Raw genomic sequence first — 26,114 nt, 5'->3', positions numbered from 1 at the left:
CATTGTCCCCAAGTGAAATACTTAGTAACAGTAAAATTCTTATGATACATGACGCAATATAATTATATGATTTTTAAACTAGATTAGTTTTAGGGTAATTCTTGAGCACCTATCTTGAATAAGGTATTGGCTATTTAACAATAATGATTTTAAAACTCTTTGCGGGTACTTCCTTCCAAAAGGCAGGAATTCTTTCAGGAAGATAGGTATGTAGACCTGGAAAGGTAATTAAGCTTCAGAGACAACATAAGCATGATAAATGCCAAATAAGTAAGAAATAATGAGTGTTTTGCCAGTTCAGTTGAGAAAATAATAATTAATTAGGGGAAAAGTGGCTATAAGAGCTGATTTCTTAAAGGATGTCAAATTTAACTTGGGCTTTAAAGGATGGAAAGTTATTGGCAAAACAATATAGGATTTCAGCCAAGGGTAGCTGCTCAGAAAGATGGAGAGATAAAGTTCCACAGGTTGAAACGGGAGAATTGTTTCAGGAACAGTGAGAAATCTGCTTGGGGCTGTTTTACATGTGATGGATCTCAATTATTATACACCCTTTCTCACAAAGTCATTTTGAAATGATGAAAAAAAGAAGTTACAAAATTAAAACCACAGGGAAAAGGGTATCAGCAGTAGACCAAAAATGTTGAGGGATTTCCATAAATAGAAAGTAGACAGGATAAGACTGACAAAGAAACCAAAAGAGAGAAATTCACGGTCTACAGAAAAAAATCTATTGTGGTGAGAACTTTTCCTGGTGGAGGTGCAGAAAAACTCCAAGCTCAGATTGAATGAGCACAGAGATGAAAAATGAATTGAGGAGTTATGATCCAATTTATGACACTACTTTACAACTAATTACACTACTATATATATTAACTAATTATTTAATTAAAAATATTTTTATAAGGTAACTGGAACAGAAATATCTTTCGCCATCCCCATTATACAACTGTAGCTGTTAGCTATAGTAGTTTGCCTCTAGGATAAAGTTCATAATGCACTCTGAAAAGAAAATGTGGGATCTTTTTTGAGTGGACTCATGTAAAGGATCAATGTTAGAGAGGGCAATTCTGAAAAACTTTGAGAAAGTCCACAATGGATGAGGAGGAAGTTATTTTTAAAAGGAAAGACATCTTTGTTTGACAGTAAGATATACTAAAGCTCTCTACACTCAATGGCATTTCTTTCTTCTTTTACCAAATGTGAGAACCCTTAGACTGCTTGTCTACTTTGTGCTTACCAATCCTGAGAGAAAGTGTGTAAGGCAATAGCTTTCCCTCACTGACACAGTACCCACAATAGCCCTTCCATCAGGTGCAAGGCCCACTGTCAAAAAGTCACTGGTAGAACTGTAGAGGAAACTCATAGCCTCTGACTACTAGTCATCCTAGTAATGGAGAAAAATTAGGAAGAGATCACCAAGGATTACAAAATATTTGACAAAAACCAAAAGCATACAAGACAAAGATCAAGACGAATAAAGCAAACATCTAAACATCTAAATTTGGAGGAAACAGATAATACAAGAAACAAAGAGCCTCAAAACTTTTAAAAAGCAATGTCCACACTATGATTCAAAAGGGCATTACATCCACAAAACAAGAGTTGGCTGCCTCAGAAAAGGAAAAATTAGAATACCTATATACTAAAAACAAAATTACTAAAATAAAATATTTAATATAAAAGTTGACTAACAGAATGGACCTGAATAAAGACTGAACAAATAACCCAGAAGATAGAGTGTAATAAATTCTCCAAAGACTAAAGCAAAATGATAAAAGAGTAGATTATATGGCAAAGTCAGTCATGTGGCTAATGTATATATGCTCCTTTGACATTCAACTGGAGTTTCACATGGAGACAACAGGAAAAATGTGATGAAGAAAATAAAGAAGAAATAACGGAAAAATGTGTAACTGAATTGAGGTTTGTGTCACTGGGTTTTTCTTCGGGGAACATAAACAGAATCAATCAGACAAATAGAATCAGACAAATAGGGACACCCCTCCCCCCACAAAGAGTACTCAAGAAAGAACAAAGGGTGTTTTAATTCTAAGATGAAGACTTTATCAACCTACTCTGCTAAGCTGACTGTTCTCAACTTGGGGTAGGATGGGGTGGGGTTAAGGCAGGTGGATATTTACCCCAGACAATGTCCAGAGACATTTTTCATTATCACAGTTGATAGGAGGTAGGAGGGGAACTTCTGGCTTCTGGTGGGTCCAGGCCAGAAATGTTGCTAAACATCCTACAATGCACAGGACAACCGTCTACAATCAAGAGTTGTCCTGCCCAAAATTTTAATAGTATAGAAGCTGAAAAACTGTGCTGATTGAATTCTCCCCCACCCCTGAGACCTTAATTGCATTGTGAAAATACTTCCATCCTCCCTGGCACCTGCTTTAGAAGCCCTTCTTCTTTTCTCTGCTCCCAGAAGGTTCTTGTTATGTTTATAAAGCTGTTCTCTCAGAAAGTTGAGAGTATCCTGAAAGTCAACACCATCTTGTGCTTGATGTCTATGAGATTCAACTTTCTCTAGGATGCATTGGAGAAAAATCAATCACTTTTACTTTCCTTTACCAGTACTTTCCTGTGTCTATCGAAGGATCATTTAATCCATGTGTTTGTTCTTGTGTCTCCTTGAGATTAAATGCAAATTCTTCCTAATTTGCAGATATCCTTATTGCTGTCTGTATTATGTCCTAGAGTAGTTGGGGATTTTATTCTTTTGTTTGTATTGTTTTTGTCATTTCAATGGCCTTTGCGGAAACAGGAGAGGTAAGCACATACACTCAGGTTGCTATTTTTACTGAAACTTTCTGATTATTTTTGAAAACTTACATCCATAAGATGTTAACTATGAAGAATTGAAGAATCACCAGGAACTTGTGAACATATATGTTTTCAGGGTTTGTTTGTTTGTTTAAAAATGATGGAAAGTATTTCCTATGTGTTTTTAAAAATGTATTTTTGATATTGATATTTTTACAAGAAGGAAATTTTCTTCATAGAATCAGATCTTAAAGTGGAAACTTCTTTTAAAACTGGATATTAATAAACATTATCATAATACTTTATAGCCTTTCAGATACAAAGTGCTTTCACAAGACATTATTACTCCATCTGACCCTCACAACTCCAGGAATAGGTATTGCTATGACCTTTTAACTGTGAGAAAACTGAAGCCTTGAGAGGTTGGGTGACTTTTGAGTGAAGTTACAGAGTTGGATCTAAGTCAAGTCTTCTAATTATTTAATAAACCTGCTGGTCTACCATACTGCTTTCTTACATTGTATCGGTTCCTCCATTCCATGATGGGGAGGGAGCTATGCAATAATTCAAGTAGAGTATCTTGTATTACACCTTCTCTCTTGATATATCTTCAGAGATGCCAGCCACAGAGCCCTATTAACATGAGTATGCCACTAGCTCATTGTAAAAAAAAAAAAAAAAAAAAAAAAATCAGTAAATAAATGACAATGCTCACAATGTAGGAAAACTTCTAAGGAACCTTCTAAGGCATAGAAAAAGCATAGTCAAATCTAACTTCTCAAATATCAGATCAAAGAAAAAATAATTTTTGAAGAATTTTCCAAATGTGGCTTCAATCATGCCATGCTGTGTGTACTTCTTCCCAGTGTACAAAACCTCACTGTTGTGTCTTTTGATTCATTATTTCCTTGCTTCTACCTTCATTCACTATTTGGGAAGTTAGAAAAATGACTTTTACTCTCAGTTCTTCTACTTTTTTAGAAAGCCATAGCTTTACTCATTGAAGTACTGATTTCTAGTAGAATAAAACTATATGTTAATCATAATCTCCCTTTCTCTTGGAAATTCAGGCAAGTACTGTGATTTATCTTGAAGAATGTGGACTAATAAAAAAGTCTTTCCTTCTTCTTTTTTCCTTACTAGAACTAGCCCCTGCACTTAGCCCAAAGGGAAACACCCCTTTTTATTGTTGGCCACACTCAGTGTTGCATGGTCAAAGGAGCATTTACATAAGCTAACAGAAGTTAGCACAGCAGGAACAAGAGAAATATGTGTATGACCCTCCCATGAGAAAAGAAACATTTCTGTCTTCACTGTTTTTTTACAACTGGTATCAGAAATAAAAAATAGCTTAAATGTTTGTTCAGTATTTAATATGTCAAATATTGTTCTAAAAAATAACCACTTTGCATTATTGCCTAGTCCTCACAAAACTCCTTTGAGAATGGTACTATTTTCTCTCTAATCTTACACACAAAAGAGAAAGGAAGAGAGGCATAGTAGTTTGCCTAGCATGTTGTGAGGCCTGGATTCAAATTCAGTCCAATTATAGCACATGCTCCTAAATTGTTTGATAATTTCACTTTTTTCAGGAATATAGAAAGTTTTCAATATATTATCAAGATCATTTTTTCCATTTATGACATATTCTTTTCATGGTGAGTTAATATGCTACTGACTTTTTCATATGTGCATCAGAATTACAGGTAGAAACATTAATGTAAATTAAATAAAATTGTTGTTATATTTACTACATTTTCTAACTTCCAGGTTTTGTTGGTGTAGCCAAAGTGCTTGCATTTCCTAATTGGCTCCTGATAGCAAACTCTAACTTAGATACATAATGGTTTTTTGTCATTTCGTTCAATTCTTTCATTTTCATTTGGTTTGTTCCTGGTAAACTCCCTTTCATACGCCCTCAGGGACTGTCCTAAATCTCTGCATTGTCCTCTAGATCATTACTATCACTCTCATCTTCAGCAAATACCTATGTCTTCATTTCATAGTCATCTAGTATGAATGTCTTCAGGTCTTTCGTTTTGTTAATATGGTGCATTGAATTTATTGATTTGGGTATGTTGAACCATCCTTGTATTCTAGGGATAAATCCCACTTAATCATGGTGAATGATCCCTTTAAGGGGCTCTTGAATTCAGTTTGCTAGCACGGGTAACCATTGAAGAACATGGGTTTGAAATATGTGAGTCCACTTATACGTGTATTCTCTTCCACCTCTGCCACTCCTGAGACAGAAAGACCAACCCCTCCTCACCCTCCTCTTCCTCAGCCTACACAACATGAAGACATTGATGATGAAGTCCTTTATGATGATCCACTTCCACTTAATGAATAGTAAATATATTTCCTCTTCCTTATAATTTTCTTAAAAATGCTTTCTTTTCTTTAGCTTACTTTATTGTAAAAGTATAGTATATAATACATATACTATACAACATATGTGTTAATCAACTGCTTATGTTATTGTTTAGATTTCTGGTCGAAAGTAGGATATTAGTAGTTAAGTTTAGCAGAGTGAAAAGTTACACGTGGAATTTTGTCTGTGTTGGGGGGTATATTTTGGGTCAGCACTCCTAATCTCCATATTGTTCAAGAGTCAATTGTACATTGATATTGTCATGCAACCATCACCACTATTCATCTCCAAGATTATTTTCATCTTGTAAAACTGAAACTCTGTACCTGTTAAACAGTAACTCCCCATTCTCCCTTCCTGTAGCCCCTGGCAGCCACCTTTTTACTTTCTATTCTATGATTTTGACTATGATAAGTACCTTATACAAGTGGAGCTTCTTAGATGTTTGTGCTTATGTCCTTCATCAAATTCAGGAAATTTTCAGATATTCTGTGACTTTTTATCTCTCTCTTTTCTTTCTGGAATATCCAAGATGTGTATGCTGGTCCAGTTGATAGTATACCGCAAGTTCCTTAGTACTTTGTTTACTTTTAAAATTTCTGTTCTTCAGATTCAATCATTTCAATGGTCGCATCTTCATATTTACCAATTACTTCTTTTGACTTCTCAAATCTTCCTTGGAATCTCTCTAGAAAACTTTTCATCTGAGTTGCAGTGGTCCTACATTTTCCACTGGAGATGTTTCAGGCAGTGGATGCCTGGAACTGAAGATAGTACCAAACCCCATTGTCATCATCAGAACACATTTCGGTTCACATCTTTCATCCACAAATTTCATGCATTTTTCATCATAACGAAACGCTTGTAATGCATTGTGACCACAACTTTTGCAGTTTGAGGTGCAACAGCAAACCCAGCAAACTTAGTTTTTTTTTTTGTTTTTTGTTTTTGCAACAGCAAACTTAGTTTTTTTTTCCTTCCTCACCATTAGAAGATCCATTCTTATAACAGATCTTAGCAACCTCAGCATACAATTCTTTTTCTTTCTTAATTAAGCCAAGAACTTTCTTTCACCTTTTCACTTAAAGCACTTTACAGTTTCTGGTATATCTGAATTGCCAGTTTCACTACTCTTGCACTTTGGGTCCATTATTAAGTAAGATAAGGGCTACTTAAACACAAGCATTGTGATACAACAATGGTCAATCTGATAACAGAGATGGCTACTAAGTGACTCACCACAGGTAGAGTATACTGTGGATACACTAGAAAAAGGAATGATTTATATCCTGGGCAGAATGGAGTTCACCAACATACTCAGAACAGCATGCAATTTAAAACTTGTAAGTTTTTTATTTTTGGAATTTTTCATTTAATATTTTTGAACCATGGTTGATCGAAGTAATTGAAACTGTGGAAAAGAAAGCTGCAGATAACTAGGGGACTATTGTATTGTACTTTTTAGCTTCAGACTTTCTCTTTAGTTTCTTTTTAGATTTTCTTTCTCTTTATATTTCCACTTTGTTCATACATCAACTTTCCTGGCTTTTCCAGGTTTTTCTTTAGTTATCTGAGCATCTTTAAGACAACTGTTTTTAAAAAGGTTTTGTATGGTAGATCTACCATCAGTTGTTTTCCTCTGAATGAAACATACTTTCCTGTTTCTTAGTTTGTCTTATGATTTTTTTAAACTGGACATTTAAATCTAGTAGTGTGGTAATTCTGGAAATCAGATTATTTCCCTTCCTCAGAGTTTCTTAGGGATTTTTGTCTTGTTTTGATTTGATTTGATTGTTGTAGGCTATTACTGTGCTGAGGATAAGCCTCATGTGTAAACAAGGTCTTTTCTGAGCCTCCACCTGTCCCTGGGATTATGGTGACTCTCTAAGTTTCCACATATATGCAATTGCTTTTGAATATCCTAGTTTTTATTTTTTTAATTTCTGGTTCTCAAAAGGGAAAAAAGAGAAAAATGAATGGGGAACGGGATACTGACCCTTTAAATCTCCTGGAGGTCACTTCATCTGAAGGGAAAAGGGCTTCCAACAATTCAGGGAAGTGCAACAGTAACAGATGCCCATCCCCGGTGTTTGTATTTTAGCTATCAGTGATTAGAACACAGACCTCCAGTACTGGAGGATAGGATCTTTATTGCCCACCTTGGTTCCTGCAAGTTCTGTGTAAGCTGTTCCAAGAACACATGCACAGTTGCCTGCCACAAATCTGGGGGTATGGGGTGGGTGGCTGCTGTCAAGCTAAAAGCTGACATTGACTGAAGTTAACCGTAATTTACCATCCATGTCTTCCCCTGGAAGTTGCAAACCTTCAGTAGACTCCAGATTTCCAAAATAGTTACATCGAACAGATACTGCCACTGTAGATGCCTGGCTGGGGAGATGGATGCCTGGTGCTTTCTATTCTGCCATCTTTCCCGAATCCTCTCATGCTCAAATAAGCCTTTGTAAGGGTCTTTAATAGCTTCTTATACCTGTAATAAATACAAAGACTCTAGAATGAGAACAAGATTTTCATAAAATACTTTTTTAAAGTGGAGATAAAATATTATGTAAGACCATTGTCCTACTGTTTGCTCCATACATTTATACAACTTTAAGTCTTTTTTTCCAGTGGTACCAAAATATGCCCTAATATATACATTGATGACTTGATATTGAAGATTGCTAACAATTTTCATTTTCTATATTCTTTCCTATAGATTATGCTATTTGATGACTCTCCATCTCAAACATAATAGAAGTATACTTCCCCTATGGATTTCATAAACTTCCATTGTCAGAAATGATTTTCCTTGTCTGGCAATATTGTCTGTGCTAACCAAAGTATTTGCTCTACCAACTTAGATTTTGAAGTTGGGAGAAGAGGCAAGACGTGAAAAGCAAGAAACAAATATTACCAGAGACACCTATGAAAAGAAATCTTTCTGAAGAACATTTTTAAAGCACCATAATCTGTTTGGTAAGAATGAAATTAGTGAACAAAAGTGATAAAAATAGACCACCTGGATGTAGTTTCTGAAATGGCAGAGTATGTGTTCTAGTGTAAAGTACAAAATACATGTCCTAACCTGAGTAATTTTGTCCCTCTGTTTATGATTTTGAACAATGGTGTAGAAGAGACAGGGGATTCTTCTTTCCCCTGGAAAATCCCTATTTCTTCTCTCTTAGAATTGAAAGGGGCTACCTTTGTGTTATGAGGCTACTGGGGAATTTCAGCTAACTCCTGTGGGGAAAGAGATGGAAGCAAGCATTCCTCACAATCCCACTAATCAACCATGGGTTTCTTATGAGCATCTATAGGATTCCCACAGGTCCCACTGAGTGATAAGTGGTCAAAATAGAATCTCCACATTTAGTCATACTTACTATACTGCCTGTTGCTAACTGTAACAACTGTTCACTCCCCTGAAGCCTGGAGCCAACTGGCATGGGCTAGAAGTTAAGAAACAGCAGGAAGTCTTCATGGTCACCATGGCTTCCTGGTGACCATCTCACACAAAATTAAATAGAACAGAATTATCTTTTAAGCTGAAAATAAATTTTAGCAGTGTTCTTATTGGTTAGTAAAATCTGCATTTGCATTGATGACACAAACATTGTTATGTTATTCTAGTCTAAAGAGAAACCATCTCAGCAAAGATCATTAGAAAATCATTTTAGAAACCACTAGGTCATAAGCATAATTTTAAAAAATAAATTCAAGAGTCTGTCATAATATTGCTCAACCTAACCAAATGAGAATTTTAACAATAGAAAAGATATTTTCAAAATAATAATCAAGCCTATGATGAATGAGCTAGAAGTATGTGCAGGACATCTTCAATTTGCCCCTCAGATCCTGTACTCATTCTTCATTCAGTTCTGTCCTGGGCAGCTGGCCAAAGGAAGGGGAGAAAGAAGAAAAGGGAGATGGACTGTTTCTTCTCCTCTCCCTCCTTATGTGACAATTAATTTTATATGTCAACTTTGCTGGGCCGCACTGCCCAGATATGTGGTCAAAGATTATTCTGGATGTTCCTATGACAACGTTTTCAGATGAGATTTAACATTTACATTGCTGAACTTTGAGTAAAAGAGATTGTTCTCCATAATATGAGTGAGTTTCATGCAATCAATTTAAAGCCTGAGTAGAATAAAAGACTAACTTGCCCCAGAGCAGGAGGGAGTACTGGCAACAAATTGCCTTCACATTTCAGACATGAACTACAGCATCAGCTCTTCCTAGGTCTCCAGCCTGCGGGCCACTCTGCAGATTTTGAACTTGCCAGCCTCCACCATCGCATGAGCAAATTTCTTAAAAAATTCACACATACACACACACACACACATGCACATGCACACACATATTCGATTAGGTCTATTTCTCTGGAGAACCCTCATACATCCTGCTTCAGCTCTGAAAGCAGGAAATAGAAGCATACCCCACTCTCATACTATAGCTCAGGTAGAATAGCCCCTTCTCCACTGGTCCAGCTTTCACTAGGTCAGGTTAGTGTCTCTCATTCTTTGATCATAAGGATAGTACTATTTCCCCCTGTAGCTAGTCTCTTGTGCCTTACCATCCTTTAATTCCTAGCACTGCCCATGCTTCTGAAAGCAGTCCTTTCATTCTCACCACAGAGGTTGAACCTGGGTTCTCTACTCAAGCTGCATATTAGAATCAGCTGGGAAGCTTTTAAGACATCCCAACAGCCAGGTCACAAACCAGACCAACTAATGCAGAACCTCTGAGGGTAGAACACAGGGATGCATATTTTTCAAAGCTCCCCAAGCATTTCCAATGTACAGCCAAGACTGAGAACCACTGCATCAATGTCTCTTCATTTGAACAATTTCGGATGAATGTTGTTTCCAGCCAGAACCTGAACAAATATACTATCATTGAAAATATATATATTTGCTTAAAATCCTATAAGCACTTGTCACCAGTACTTTTCATATGAGTATTTTCTATACTGCTACATATTGTTATTTTGTTATCTCACTTTTAAGACTGTGACTTATTTTTTTTCTCTCTCTCCCATTCTCTCCAAATGTTCCAGCTCATGGCCCAACTCAAAACCTTGTCTCTCAGCCACTGTTCTTAGCTTCTTTTATATATATACACACACATATATAGTTTATATATACACATGTATATATGTGTATATACATATGTGTGTATATATGTGTACACATATACATATACACACATACACACATATGTACATATACACATATACATATATACACACGTATGTATATATACACAAACACACAGGTAACATACACAAACACACATACATATATATATTTATACATATACACACACACATCCACCCCTCTTTCTAAAACAAGGCTGACCATGTTGCCCCATATGATGGAAATTTCACATTTTTGTTAATGATGCTCTACAACCCATATAAGTTGTAACTTCCTGACTAGGCACTAAAACCTCTGCATTCATCACAGTCTGACATTCATTATTCTCAACAATTCTCACCCTCAACCCCTTTCTAATGTCATACACTCTACCAACTGTTATCTGTTCTTTTGACTCCCCTTTCCCTTCACGCTTCCTCTTTATGGTCATTTCTCCTGCCTGAACCCCCTCTTCTGTGCTTCAGCAGCCTGTCCTTTCCGTCTTTCAAGACTTACATGTTCCCTCTTCAATTAAGACTTCTCTAGTCCCTCTATACTGCTAAATAAAGGTAAACCATTATTAACTCTCTTGAGGACTAAGAGCAGTTTCTTGAAGGAAGAGATTTATAAACTGGGACTAAAAAAAAGGGAGGGAAGGGATGGCAAGTTGGAGAAGAAAGGTTCAAACAGCTAACATAAAAGTCCAAAGGTGAGAAGCATCCATAGCACAAGTGTGATGCACTGCAAATATGTCTGTCAGGGTAAACGAAGGAGATTGATGAACAAGGGGCCTTGTAAACCTCGTGAGGAGTTTTGTCTTAAACCTGATAGCAATGGAGTGCACAATTTTACAAACATCATTCACAGAGTTGTAGAAAATATGTTGGAGGAGAGAAATATCACAAACAGAGAGAACAGTTGTAGGCGCTCAGAGAAATGCAAATGTTCCCAGCCTGAACTGGGTTGGTGGCAGTGAGAATGAAAAGGTAACATTTTCTGCATTTTCCTTAAGCTTAAAAATTATGCTGTTGCCACATGGAACAGTTAAGGTTCAGAGTAAGAATTCAACACCTCTAGGGTTCTTTTGATTGATTTAAATATTATATAAAATGCACATTTATTTAAAAAATAGTCAAATATCTTTAACAACATATCAAATCAATTACCATCAGCCACAACATCAAAAGTCAACCGTTTCATTGTTTTTTCCAAAAGTCACCTGCTGTCACAGTGTTTTCTCATTCCACCCCCTTATTTATTTTTGGCATTTAACAGGTTTGTTAGTCATTTGAATATCTTTGTTTTTACAGGTATATATGCAAATCTTGAAAAACCTTTTGTGAGTCAAGATATGTCAGTATATAGAACTGACTTTTTATGATTACACCAAAGAATAAATATTGTTAAAATGTGGGTAACAAGCGACCAGGGTGGAATCTCCACTGTTGTCACAATAGGTAAATACAATTTGACCTATAACATAGCTCAGAGTTAGAACTTTATTAAATGATTTTGCTTTATTTATTTAATGTATGAGAAAGTTATTTACTATGAAAAATTTAAATACTAAACATTTCGATTTCAAAATTATTCTAGTGAGGATGTTACACCGATAACTGTCATACACGGAAGAACATAAACTACATAATGATGCCATGTGGTCATATATGTAAAGCAAATGTCACCAGAGACCTTCACCCTCAGAGATATACATGAATGTCACTCAAACCATCAGTTTGAGTTTGATGCTCCAGATCCTCTCTATGAGGTCTGTAAATGTCTGAGGGTTTACTTGTGGGGTCCCCCATTGCTTCCTTTCTTAGATCTGTGCCATCTGTTAGCCTGGCATGCATCTAGACATGAAACTATAACTTTACTGGTATCCACAAAAACTTACAACAAACATTCTGTCAGTCTAGTAACTTCAGTGATCATGGGAAATTAAGATTATCCATGGAACAGCTGTGTTAGTCCATTTGCATTGCTATAAAGGAATACCTGAGGTAGGGTGTTATAAAGAAAAGATGTGTATTTGGCTCACAGTTCCGCAGGGTATACATGAAGTGTAGTACCAGGATCTGATTCTGGTGAGAGGCCCAGGAAACTTCCAGTCATGGCAGAAGGCAAAGGGGAGCCAGTGTGCCATGTGGGAGGAGAGGGAGCAAGAGAGAAAGGGAGGAGGTGCCAGGCTCTTTTAAATAACCGAATCTCATGGGAACTCAGTGAGAACTCACTCATTATTTTGAGGAGGGCACCAAGCTAATTATGAGAGATCCACCCCTATGACCCACACACCCCAAGCCCCACCTCCGACATTGGAGATTACCTTTAACATGAGACTTGGAGAGGAGAAAACATCCAAACCATATCAATAGCTTTCTTCCGAGTCCTGTGGCCTCTTCTTTGTACTCATTCTCAGCCCTCTCATCTCTTAACTCTGTCCTCCTCTGCTCCCATGTGTACGAACAATCTCATCTGAATGGCACACACACACACACACACACACACATACACACACAATAATTACTGAACCCCTGGTGAGGCCAATACTATACCTGCAAGCACTTACCTCACCTAAGAGGTTTATCAAAAGCTTTCTAAATAAATTCTGTTCTCCATCTACTATGCAAATAAAACTGCTGTATCTTATTATGTGTGTAATAAATGTGAATGCAGAAAGCAACCTTGCTTACTAAGCTACGATATTTTGCCCAGATCATAATCTCTCTGGTATTTGCCATTATCCATCACCATCCGTTATTACCTATCACTCATCTTCATAGAGCAAATGCATCATCTTTCTTCAGGAAATGGATTACATTGAGGCGAAGAATATGCTCTTTGTCTTCCAAGGAAGAAAAAATGAAGGAACAGTTGAGGGCTTAGGAACAAACAATAACTACATGCTAGATGACCTCCTAGGCATTTTACAAATACTACCACATTTAATATGCTTTTTAATTTAGTTTTCACAACAAATAAATAAAGTTTTATCATCTCTCTTTTACACAGGTGAATCCTAAGGCTGAAAGAGACTGAGTAACAGCTATTAAGTAAGGTAGTAGAGTCCACTTTTATTCTGCTAAAATTCTGAGCTAAAGACTAGCATAGGCTGGGCGTGGTGGCTCATGCCTGTAATCCCAGCACTTTGGGAGGCCGAGGCTGGCATATCAGGAGTTCGAGATTAGCCTGGCCAACATGGTGAAACCCCCTCTCTACTAAAAATAAAAAAATAGCCAGGTGTGGTGGCATACACCTGTAGTCCCAGCTGCTCAGGAGGCTGAGGTAGGAGAATCGTTTGAACCCAGGAGGTGGAGGTTACAGTGAGCCAAGATCGCACCACTGCACTCCAGCCTGGGAGACAAGTGAGACTACGTTTCAAAAAGAAAAGACTGGCATAAATGCCTAAGTTTTTTTTTTTTTTTTTTAATCCTTTTGTTACAGCTATGACATCACTCTTCAATATAAATTCGTGTCCTTTCATGTGCAAGTTAATCAAAAGTTAAGCAAGAAGTGTGTCTTAGTAAGCATTTAGGTTCACTATAGACCTAAGAATGAAAATTTCAAAGTCCAAGGCTTAGGATATCACCTATTTCTATAGGAGATAGTAACTGGGCATACAGTCAAAGGTCTACCTTAGTCAAATCATTCCTTCATTTCTTTATCTAATACCATTGCTTTATTTCAAAGTCAAGACGAAATTCAAAACTGAACATGGATTCTGTGCTCTAACCAAGTTCTGTGACCTTAACATATGTAGCCAGACTTTTACCACTCACAGTCACCTCCCAGACAGAGGAAATGACTCATCATTTTTCAAAAATGGAAGTCTTAAAGTTAACATAAAATATCCCATGACAAAAATATCTTTTTATATGTAATATAGGAAGTATGAACTGGTGTATTTTTATAAATGTAATTCGTTTTCAGATCTTTAATTCTCAAGTATCTCTGTCAAAATTTCAATAAAAGTAAACCCATAATGGAAAAATAGACTATTAACAGAAAGGAACATCTATTCTTGGGTTTAATTACACATATAAGTTTTATATCAAAGTTTTAAACTTTACTTATTTAAAGATATGCATCTATTACAACACCATACCGCCAAATTCCACAAAATTTTTTAAATTGTTGAAAAGAAATAATGATGTACTTTCTTTGATTACAGATAAGGTATGATTAATAAAAATACAACTGTACTAATTTTGTACTTAAAAATTTAGACAATTTAAGACTCAATTTGAAGGGGTCAATTGAAATTATTAAAAGTCAGACTGACCTCACCATGAACATTCAGAAGGAAAAAGCCATTTTTGAGGAGCTAATGTCCAATTCTCTCTCTCTCTCTCTCTCTCTCTCTCTCTTTCTCTCTCTCTTTCTGTTCCTAAGCCCTCTTTCGTCATATATATATATGACGGTGTTTTGCTCTTTCACCCAGGCTGGAGTGAAGTGGCACGATCTGGGCTCACTGAAACCTCTGACCCCCGGGTTCAAGAGATTCTCCTGCCTCACCCTCCCAAGTAGCTGGGATTACAGGCACCTGCCACCACACCTGGCTAGTTTTTTGTACTTTTAGTAGAAATGGGGTTTCACCATGTTGGTCAGGCTGGTCTGAAACTCCTGACCTCAGGTGATCCACCTGCCTTGACCTCCCAAAGTATTAGAATTACAGGCATGAGCCACTATACCCAGCCCACAGCACGCATTTTTATATTATAGGATACAACATCTCAGAAGACAGAGAGAATAGCTTCAGATATGAACCTCAGAAAGAAGTTCAAAAGGCACAGAGATCTGCTTCAAAAAGAAAAAAAAAAAGTTGAAGGTCTTGCTCCAACAGAGGGATTTGCTTTAAATTACTCCAAAAAGAATGACTGGCTGATATCCAAAGAAGGAAAAAAGCCTTTGCATTCCTGACATCTGATATCTTAATGCACGATACATAAAAAGCAATATATTTCAAGGACACACTAATAATCCCCCATGCAAAGGGAGGATTATCCTCTCAGAGAGAGAGGGGGAATAGGGGGAAAGAGAGAGAAAGAGAGAGAGAGAGAGAGAGAGAGAGAGAGAGAGAAAGTACATACACAAGCCTGCCTGTTACTGGAGGAGCATGGGTGCCAGGATCTTTGACCCAAGGATCCAAAAGCTTGGCTGAATACAGCATTTCAGTTGTTCCACGAAGTGAAAGCAGTAAAATAAAGACCAAAGGAAGCTCTAAGTTTAAGGTCAAGATGAAATTGCATAAGAACCAAGGATGTAACCTAGGGTTAATGCCTGGTGGAACAAAAAGTCACCTAGCATTTTCAGGGTGATGGCAGGCTGTGAGAAGGCAGGTTGTAGAAATGATAAGGTTGTTTTATGGCGTGCTTTTATTGGCTGCATCAGAGAGAATGTGAGGGCGTGTTGGGTATGCCTTGAAGTTATAGGACTTTGGTTTAAATAAACTTTGTTTATTTAATAGGCAAGGCATTTCTTATTCTTGGTTTTTATTTTCTTTTCCTTTGTTCTGGCCTTTTTTCTGTAATTCCTGCCTTAGTTAGTGACACCACCACTCCCCTCTTTGAGCAACCCAGAAAGAAGGCACTCATCCCAACTCTTCCTCCTGCCACCACATGTAATCTTTGTCTTTAAACAGACTCAGTGTGTTTCACTTAAGTAAATGTATTTGGAAAGAAAACTTCATATTACTTACTAAAAGGGAAAATGACTATCAGTTCTATAAAAGAAATCTATTTTTTAATTAATGAAAATGAAACGACATCATTAAAAGTTGGCAGAAATTCACTCTGTCTTTGTTAGAAAGACTGATTAGAAAATACCTTTTAAGGCCAGGCGCAGTGGCTCACACCTGTAATCCCAGCACTTTGGGAAGCCGAGGTGAATGGATCACCTGAGGTCAGGGGCTCGAGACCAGCCTGCCCAACATGGCAAAACTCCATCTCTACTAAAAATACAAAAACTTAGCCAGGCGTGGTGGCGGGTGCCTGTAATCCCAGCTGCTTGGGAGTCTGAGGTAAGAGAATCGCCTGAACCTGGGGGTGCGGAGGTTGCAGTGAGCTGAGATTACACCACTACACTCCAGCCTGGGTGACAAGAGTGAAACTCCATCTCAAAAAAAGAAAAAAAAAATACTATTTAGGACACAGATTAGCATCAATCTAAGCCTTTCTCCTGAAGTTAATGAGAAGGGGTAACAGATAATTGAAAAAATTTTAAAATCATGTGACAATATGATTTCATGCTTCATCCTCATACAACCAAAATGTTTTCTGTAAATGAGTCCCACACTTTGGGAAGCACTGGACTATGGTATACATTTCAAACTCAGTAGCCTGCTATGATCTTACTCCCAATTCCCTTTTGATCTGATTTCCTGTCACTCCGCAAGTCATATTTACAACTGTATTCCTGCTAAAGGACATATCATTTGGCCCTAGGAATTCTCCATCGTGTCTACTGAGAAACATATTAGGCCTCTGAAGAGGTTCTAGATGTGAAGCTTTCAGAGACCCCACCCAGGCACCTTTCTCCTTAGTATGAGCAAAGGCGCTAGTCAGGCTCCTCTGAGTTCTCTTGTTGACTAGGCCTCAAGCTTACCTTTCTAGGTTGAACAAACACTAAGACAGTTTCTAACAGCTCAACATTGTTTACTTAGGATGAGCCTACCCCCCACTTAAAGTGCAAGCCTGATAACACTCAAGGCTGCCAAAAGAGCTTCCTGTTGTTCCAACCAACACCTGAAGACCGGGATCCTGGTTTCCAGTCTCTGTGGGAGGGGAGGGGCCGAACTTCAGTAAACAGCAGTGAACAAAACTAGATGGGTTTCATGTGGACTAACCTCTTTTCCAGATTTTTATAATTTTTCATTTTCCTGAAAAACTCTATGGAGTCCCCACACACCCTTCTCCCTGATCCTTCATTCTCCCATGAAAATACCTAATCACCTCTGTACAGGTCAAAGTTGAGCTTAGGTCACATTGCACTCTTTTCCCTATTGTAATAATATACATTAATTCTTACCATTTTCTTTAGGGTTCAGCGTTGTTTATCTTTCGCAGCATTTCATAGCTACTTCTAATGTACTATATAGTCATTATTCACTGAACTACCACTCTCACCCACTATGCTGTGCTCTGTTCTGTACTCCGAGTGCTGAGGTCAGCCCCCATATTGTGCCTCCCATATTAAAAATGGCAAACATTCTCTTTACCCACAAGTTAATAAAGTGAAATAATAACACAATGTATTTTGTCAGATAAGTACCCATCTACCACTGAGGTGGTATTTTCTTAAGAGCAACCTTTACATTTAAATAACTCTTAAGAGCAATCTTTATGTTTAAGTAACTTACGTTTAAATATGCTTAGAAAGGGGGAACTAAGTTACCTGACTGCTGTGAACAGGGTCATGAGGAGAGACTCTAACACACTGGTTTAGTTTTATTTCAACTTCAGAATCATAAGAGGGACATTACACATTGCATCAAATTCTATAGTGTAAAAATAAAATAAAAATATCAGCTTACTTTCCTTCTTTCTTAGTTTGTCGGTGTCATTTTTAATTCCAACGTTTTGTTAAACCTCACATCTTCCTCTTTTGAATTTCTACTTCCTTTTAAAATGGCAATTGCTATTTTTTTTGATATCTTTTGTCTTGTATTGGTAAGAGCATTTCTCTAATTATAACATGGGGAATTTACATGTGGGTTACAGTGGAGACTAGATTTTTACATCAAAATTAATTTTGTTTTATTTGCTCCTAATTTATAGGTGAAAATGCTATTTTACATGGAAACCTATTTTGTTCCATAAAATTAAGTGAACCATAACCCAGAAGTGCAACGAGACACACACAGCATGACCACATTATTTCTGAAAGCTGAAGAGTCGCCAGTCTGCTGATCTCAGACTTCATGAACCGCATCGTTCAGTTCAAATTGTTTCCCTGCAATAGCTTTGAGCCTCTGCCAAACAGCCACTGAAGGACTCTGAAAAATACAAGGTAAGGAGATGGCACCTAAGAACATTTTTTAAAAAATGTTAACTCTTTTATTGAAGTTTATTTCATTGCTTTTATCAGAGAGACTGATGTCACATCAGACATTTTCTCACCTAAAGGTAACATGCAATAATTGCCAAGATAGCATACTATTCGGAACGTGGAACCAAATGTGTGGCCTGCATGGGCATTCTTCCTTTGCCAATGAATTGCAAACGCTTCTTTCTATCCACAAGTGTACAATGTTAAACATGAAATGTGGAGGTCTTATTGTGGGTTGATCTTCAGCAAATCAGGTCTCCTTTCTGTTTTCAGTTGCTGCCACTATCACCTATGCGCAGAGTCAATGTTAATAATGTTAATGAAACCAGGCAATATATTAAAAGCTTTAGCCACAATCATTAACTCGAGTCTGGAGTAAACCATGTATTCCAGGGCCCAGTACGCAGATCGCCTGTGGGCGTCAGCAAGCTGCAGCCACTCCGCTATCCAACAGTGCTGTTACCTAAACTTCACTTTTGGGTGTCTATCCTTGTAGGCATCCTCCACTCCACACCCTAAGCTAAACCATCACTTGTTGAACAGGGGCCCTGCCTCATGGCTAGTATTTGGCCTTGAACTTCACACTCCGTGGATCTTTGCTTCCAACTGAATGGGCCCTTTCCTTCTCTTGCCTAGCACTAAAGCCATAACATTGCCTGCAATTTCTATTGTTATATCCTCCCCACCACATTCCAACCCCTGATAAATCATTCCTGGCCCAGAAACGCAGTTCCACTACCCTGGGATATAATGATTTGGAATGCTGGTGACTCACCCGACTTTTAGACCCTTGGTCCTAACTTCTTTGTTCTTTCTTTCTTCTTTTTCCCTGACTTAAGACCCAGCATATGTCAAAGCAGATATGGTATGTAAGATAATGTCAGTGTGCAAACAGCGCTCATCGTATAAAGAAACTTAAGTGTATCTTTTAAGTCAATGCAAATAATCACCACAATATGTTTTGTGGGTTTTAACTTTTTTAATGAAAACAAACTTTTGCATTTTCTCTAATGAGAAAACGGTATAGTTTCCTTTTATTTATTTTTCCAACATTTGACAAGGCACAGGATCAAGTTATTCTTTTTGAGATGCCATAATATGCCAGGTATTGGAATGCCCAGCTAGCACTTGCATTGTATAGTTAACATTGTGCTATAAGCATGGTTCTTCCTAAAAGCTTTCAGTACTGTTTATATTTTGTGCTGCCCAGTTCCCATGGTAACGCGTTTGTTCCCATGGAGAAACAAAAGTGAACACCTAACCAGGGTTGAACTTGAAGATATAAAACTTCACTCAGTAGATAGTTCACTCAGAGGCTATTAAGGAGGAGGAGAAAACAGAAGAACAGAAAATATACCTAGGTTTCTAGTTCCAGTTCAAAATTAAGAGACTACTGATTTACTTTGACCTGCTGTATAACAAATCATTCTTGGTGTCGGTGTCGTTGTTTGCAACTTTAAGGAGACCTTTTTTTTTTTTTTCTCTCAAAAGCAATTTTAAAAGTAACTACTGCCAGGCGCGGTGGCTCACACCTGTAATCCCAGCTCTTTGAGAGGCTGAGGCAGGTGGATCACGAGGTCAGGAGATTGAGACCATCCTGGCTAAGACGGTGAAACCCTGTCTCTACTAAAAATACAGAAAATTAGCCGGGCATGGTGGTGGGCGCCTGTAGTCCCAGCTACTTGGGAGACTGAGGCAGGAGAATGGCGTGAACCCGGGAGGCGGAGCTTGCAGGGAGCTGAGATCGCGCCACTGTACTCCACCCTGGGCTACAAAGCGAGACTCTGTCTCAAAAAAAAAAAAAAAAAGAAAAGAAAAGAAAAGAAAAAAAGTAACTATTTAGACAAAGGGCCCTTTTTAATGGTGATTTGCTAGTTTATCTTAGCAGTTTGGTCCTTGTAGTTACAAACTGTATTTCCATATTTCAAGAATTTTTGGAATTTTCATAAAACCATCTAAATTTAAGTAAACTTGATTTATTAAAATAACTATAAACTAAAGCAATAAGAATGTGAGCAAATGAGTATAAGATTATCTTTAATGAAAACAGATTCTTTTGCTTTTTTTACTGCCCAGAATTTTTCAAGCCTAGCTATTGCCAGATTATGCCATTTGAAAAAAGCTTGAAAGCTGCAAAAGGATGTAAATTCAGCTTCTTTGGTTAACGTGAGGAAAGTTGATAGCCTTTGTTAAGGCTAACACTACCATGCCAAATTCCTAACAACGTTACAGCAGGATTTTGAATGCCAGTAAACTCATTCACATCCATTTGCAAGCTCCAGTCAAGTGGCATAAACCCCACTTGCGGAAGACAAAGCAGAGTGACTGGGCTCCTCCCGCCGCTCTGCCTCTTCACTCTGCTGCCGCCCTCCCTCCCGACTGTTGATGTTTCTTCCCCCACTTTATAATCTAGACACTTGCTCCCTTTCCATTTGATACTACTTCTTTGTTTGCTGTTCTTCAGCCTTCTTTGTGCTTTTCTGACCTCCTTTTTTCCATTCTCTGCCGCCGTTCCTGTTCTACATTTCATTATTTTTTTCTCCAGCTTCACTTTTGTGCATTTGTGCATTACGCTCTTCCCACGTCAATCTTTAGCCATTTTTGTATTGTCCTGACTTTCATTCTTCTTCTTTACCTTTAGTTTATATTCATTCTGACCATCTTTTCTTCTTCTCTTTGCAGCCCCTCTGTTAGATGTTCGGCATTTTGCTCCAACTTTAAAACAAATACATATATATATATATATATATATATATATATATATATATATATATGTAGTTCCTGGATGACATTCTTTTCTCAGTCCTTCTGTGTATTATTTTTCCCTAGTTGTTTAAATCCCAGTCCCACTGACTTCGTGCAAACGATTATGATTAAAGCGATTTTAAATATTTCTTTAATATAGTAAAAGGTGAAGAAAAAGTTACCTTAGAAAACAGCATTCTAAATAGACTGCCTTTAAAAATAAACAAACAAACAAACAAATAAATAAATAAATAAATATCTGTCCCATTTGTAGGTTCACAGGGAGTAATATCAATGAGATCTGCCATCTCCTATACTTGTCTACATCAGACATCATTCACCCCAATCAAGTAGTGAAGAGTGAGACTCAAATCGGCAAGTCTATCCTGCTGAATTGCTGCCACTCAAGATAAAAATAACTTTCTTACATTGTATGGTCCACTAGCAAGCAGCAGAATAATGGTGTATCCCAAGATTAGTTGTGGTTTCTGAAGTGATTATTGCAGGGAGATGGAACAGAAAAGTTTTTTCTCTTACTTACTTTTGTGTGGTATTGGAGACAGGAGGCGTGTCCATCATTTTATACTGCTTATTACATATGAAAAATAGAATAATGAAAGCTTTCACAATACGGAGGTTTTCTCTAATCTCCTATCATCAAATAGGCATACATTTTGAACTGATTTTTTTTTTAAGTTTTGGGAATTGGATGTTCATCTTTCTTTTATTGACTTTCATCTAATTTTCAAAAGTGTGCAATAGTAGATTGCACGTGAAGGTAAATGGTCCACTGAGATTTAAATGCATTGCTTTGAACTAAAGAGATATAAATTCTGATATCTGAATTCTTCATGGCTATATACATGTTTACTAAGTCCTTTTGCATAGTGGCAGATTCTTTATGCTTTTGGCATATTTGAAGTTAAATTTTAATTCATATTACATTTATTAAGTGCTAAGAAGATACACTCATCTACTATTTTAGAATTTTTTAAATAAATTTTCAGTCTTGTAAGTTTATGAAAAAAATATTGACACACCATAATATATACTGGTTTCATAACACTTACAGACTTGGTAAATTTTACCTACAAGAAAATCAGTTCTTTGTGTTTTTCTTAGTTTATTGTTTTTGCATTTAACAGTTTTGACCTTGATTAAAGACTCCAGGTTTTCTGGGGGACAGTGTAGTTGACTTAAAATCTAACCACTATTATGCAAAATGTTAGTTGAGAGAAACTATCTGTATCTTCTTTTTTTAATTGCTGTGATTATAGAGCCAGCACACACAATCATGTAGGTTAAGCATTGCTAGGGAGCCATTCTCACCTATGTGCTGGGATTCATGGGATTCATTCTGCAATTCCCACTGCAACTATACCATGAGTTTACTCACCAGATGGAAAAAAAAAATTCTGCTTTGACAATGTTGAATGAAGTCTTGCTTTACTCTGTAAAAGTATAAAATGTAACATTTTTGGGTTGAGGGGACACTTAGAGATCTTCTGGTTCTCCTCTTTGGTTTCATAGAGAAGGAAAATGTCTCCACAGAAATAATGACTCCTTACCACAATTTTATCACTATATATATATATACCCTAAGATTCAGGATTAGAGATGGCTCTCCTGATCCCTGGCCTTGGGAATATCGTTTTAAAACCATTCATGGCGACATAGAAAATATTACATTTCTATCACGTAATTTCATAGATACAACCTTCTAAGTTTTCAGCCTAATTTTCTTCCTAGACAATTTTGTATTGTAAATTACTAGAGGACAGAAATAATTTCTAGATAATTCTGTGGGTAACTTGCTGTGTAATCCAGCAACATACTCAGTAGGTTTTTTTGAGAGAGGATGTCACCATCTTCATTGATTAATGTGGTGGAAAATATTTAGAAAAGGAGCTGTTTCATGCTACTCTGGCATCTATATTGTGAAAGTATGATTTTGGAATATTGACATTAAATAACGGAACTAGAGTTTCTTAGGAATTAAAATCTTTATTTTCCCATTAATGTATTGGGAAACTTCGCTAGTTTATTCATCTTCTTTATGGACGTTTTCTTTATTACTAGCTACCCACACTTTCTCTTTTCTTCTTTTTTATTACTCAACACCAATGTGTGGTTTTTAATATATTATTTTAATTTGTTTCTGTTCTCTTGCTGCATGTAGAGAGCTTGTCAGCTCCTTGTGTAGCGAGTTTGTCATTTACTTTGTTTTCGATCCTCTATGATGCTGGGTGTGTATACAGCCATTGCTAAATGTGTACTACTTAAGGTGACAAGAATTGAACTAGAAACACTTCAAAAAAGGCCTAATTAGAAGCAACTACCAAATTTAGTCTGTGTTGCCCAAAAGCCTTATCAAAAAGTGTATCATGAATCTAAATGCTAACAGAATTAATGGCTAATGAGAAAATTTTTACATAAATATTACTCTAAAACAATATCTAATAGTGATGCCTAAAACTTTTTGAGTAGATTAATGCATACTGATGAAAAGAACAAACAAGGAGTTGAAACGAGTGCATGTCATCACAAAATCATAATGCCTTTTAAAAAACATTTTATCCTTTTCTTTTTTTCTAGAACTGAAAGGGGCACATGGCAGATATAATCATAAACTCTCATTTCAGAGAGCAATAAAAAAGGAGAAGAAGAACACACTGGTACTCCAACAAGTCATAGTTTCTGCCAGATGTTGCAAAAGTGAGTTAGATAATTGACCTTTCTTCTGGGGCCTGTGTCAACTTTGAATGGAGCTTTCAATTGCACAATAAGCATCTGGACAGTTTTGATATCTTTATAACACAATTTGAGTTCTTAAAAAGCTACCATTTTGTTTAAAGATGATTTATGTGAAGATGAAAACAATTACTTAAGTGCTAAGAATAATTAATCCTGTAACTCAATATCAAATACCATTGTCTTCCCAGAACTGGGTCTGTCACTACTAATCATGATCAAGATACCAACTGTCAAATCAAATCAAAATTAAAATTTGATTAATTATTTGATGATATTAACATTCAAATCTAGTTCCTTCCCAGGCCTAATTTTGTCCTTGTGTTTGCTTTGAACTGAATTGCTGTGGTTTAAATAGCCCGTTTTACATGACCACTTTCAAACAAGATCATAAATTCTCATAAAAACAGGCTAAGGAATTCATAATCATAGCTCTTGGCCGCCACCTAAAGGTTTCTTTCTTGTTTTATTTTACATGAGACCTACTATGCATTCCTTTTAGAATAAAATTGTCTTGTCATCACATGTTTCTACATAAGTACAGGGTAAAAAGACTTTTTCAAGTATGTTTTTTCACCTTTATGCATTTAAATTAACAGCATATATAATTATGTCTACTTTTCAATTCATTCAACACCCACAAAAAAACAATTTAAACAAGGTTCTTTTAAATGGTCAGAAAATCTTTCATGCATTTAAGAAATAGTGTGTTCTTATTATGTATGACCCCCACGCCCAGGCCCATAATGAAAGAAATTTAATTAAACTCATGTTTACTGAACCACTGTTGAGTGTAATGTAACAGAAAACTCCTCAAATTCCAACAAGAACATTAACAGATACAACTTCTTCATTATGCTTGAAAGTAAATGAGATACTATAATTAATGATTCTTGCTCCATATCCTATTATCACTCCCTTTATTCTCCTAAAAAGCACTTGATTGAATCTAGCTAAATATCTTCAACACCTTACTTGGACTCTGACAAAGTCAACTTTGGAGAATGGATTTATGATATCATAGGGAAAATTAGTTACGAACTCTACAAACTTCTCATTTCAAAGCTCATATGGATAGAGCATCTATGAATCACCCGAATTCTTGTTAAACATATAGACAAGTTGCATTAGCACATGCACTCTCCAATATATATTCCATGTACTTACCCTTGATTCATTTATAGAACACCATTCATGATTTTATTAATCCAAAAAATATTTACTAGGCACCTACTATGTGCCAGGTACCCATCATTATCAGAGTTCAATAAAGTGGACTGGTCTTTTCCATCATAGATCTTGTGAAGGAAACAGAAAGTGAACAAAAAAATAGGTAAAACACATAAAGATACTGGCTACAAAGGAACTGAATACCATATCATAATAGAGAACAATTCTGGGGAGACACAGACCAACAATAGGTAGTTAAGTCAAGAAAGGCCTCTCATAGGAGACAGTTTTTAAACTGGGACCTGAAGAATAAATAGCCAGCTCTACCAAGAATAGAGAGGAAGAGGTGGAGGAAATTATGTGTGCAAAGGACAAATACTAACAGAGGGCCAAGGGAACTAAAGCAGAGTGAGCCAAGGGGAGTGTCATGGATGGGATTAGAGAAGTAAGCAGGAACCAAATCATGCAAGGCCTTGAAAGCTATGGTAAGGACTTGGGGTTTTATTTGAAAAAGATGGAAAGCCATGATAGTAGTTAAAAAAGGAAGTAAATTGATCTGTTGGCTGCCTGAAGAAGGAATTAGAGGCAGCCAAGAGAAAAGGGAGATCGAAGTCTATCACAGAAGTACAGATGGGAGAGATGATGGTGATGGTGACGTGGACAAGGTGGTAGCAGTGGAGGCAAAAACAAGTGATCACATTTGTGATGCATTTTGGAGTGAGGCCTCGGTGGTAGATCAGATGACCCTGTGGTTCTGCTGCTCCTTCCCAGCTTGTTAGCATTTGCTGACATAACTTTGAAAAGCTGATATAGTTTTCCATATAAGATTTTATATCACACCCAAGCTTTTAATTTAGATTTTTAAATTTTAAAGAAAATATCTTAATAGAGTGACCAATTTGTACATCAAGAAACACTTATTATCTAGTATCTTCTGCAAATGAAATAGTCCACAAAACTAATTTTATAAATAATGGAAGTGTGTCTATTAAAAACATCAAAGCTTATTTTACTTTAACCACTTTGAAATAATTATTTTCTAAAATCATTCAAAATTTCCTTGATCTTTCAAACAGAATATATTCCAAATAGTTAAGCTTTTCAAAAACTCAGACTTA

At 36.7% G+C, this 26,114-nt stretch overlaps 1 long non-coding RNA gene across 1 annotated transcript; it reads left to right on the top strand.

The window, feature by feature from the left end:
* Positions 1-6,450: 6,450 nt before the first annotated feature.
* Positions 6,451-24,346, top strand: LOC103226409 (uncharacterized). Its single transcript, XR_005242343.2, has 5 exons — positions 6,451-6,489; positions 8,008-8,122; positions 13,297-13,342; positions 18,060-18,291; positions 23,671-24,346. It is a non-coding gene; the product is annotated as an uncharacterized lncRNA (long non-coding RNA).
* The last annotated feature ends 1,768 nt before the right edge of the window (positions 24,347-26,114 follow it).

The sequence above is a fragment of the Chlorocebus sabaeus genome, chromosome 21 (genome assembly GCF_047675955.1).
Source record: "Chlorocebus sabaeus isolate Y175 chromosome 21, mChlSab1.0.hap1, whole genome shotgun sequence".
Classification (NCBI taxonomy): Eukaryota; Metazoa; Chordata; class Mammalia; order Primates; family Cercopithecidae; genus Chlorocebus; species Chlorocebus sabaeus.
This window is presented reverse-complemented; position numbering and strand designations above follow the sequence as displayed.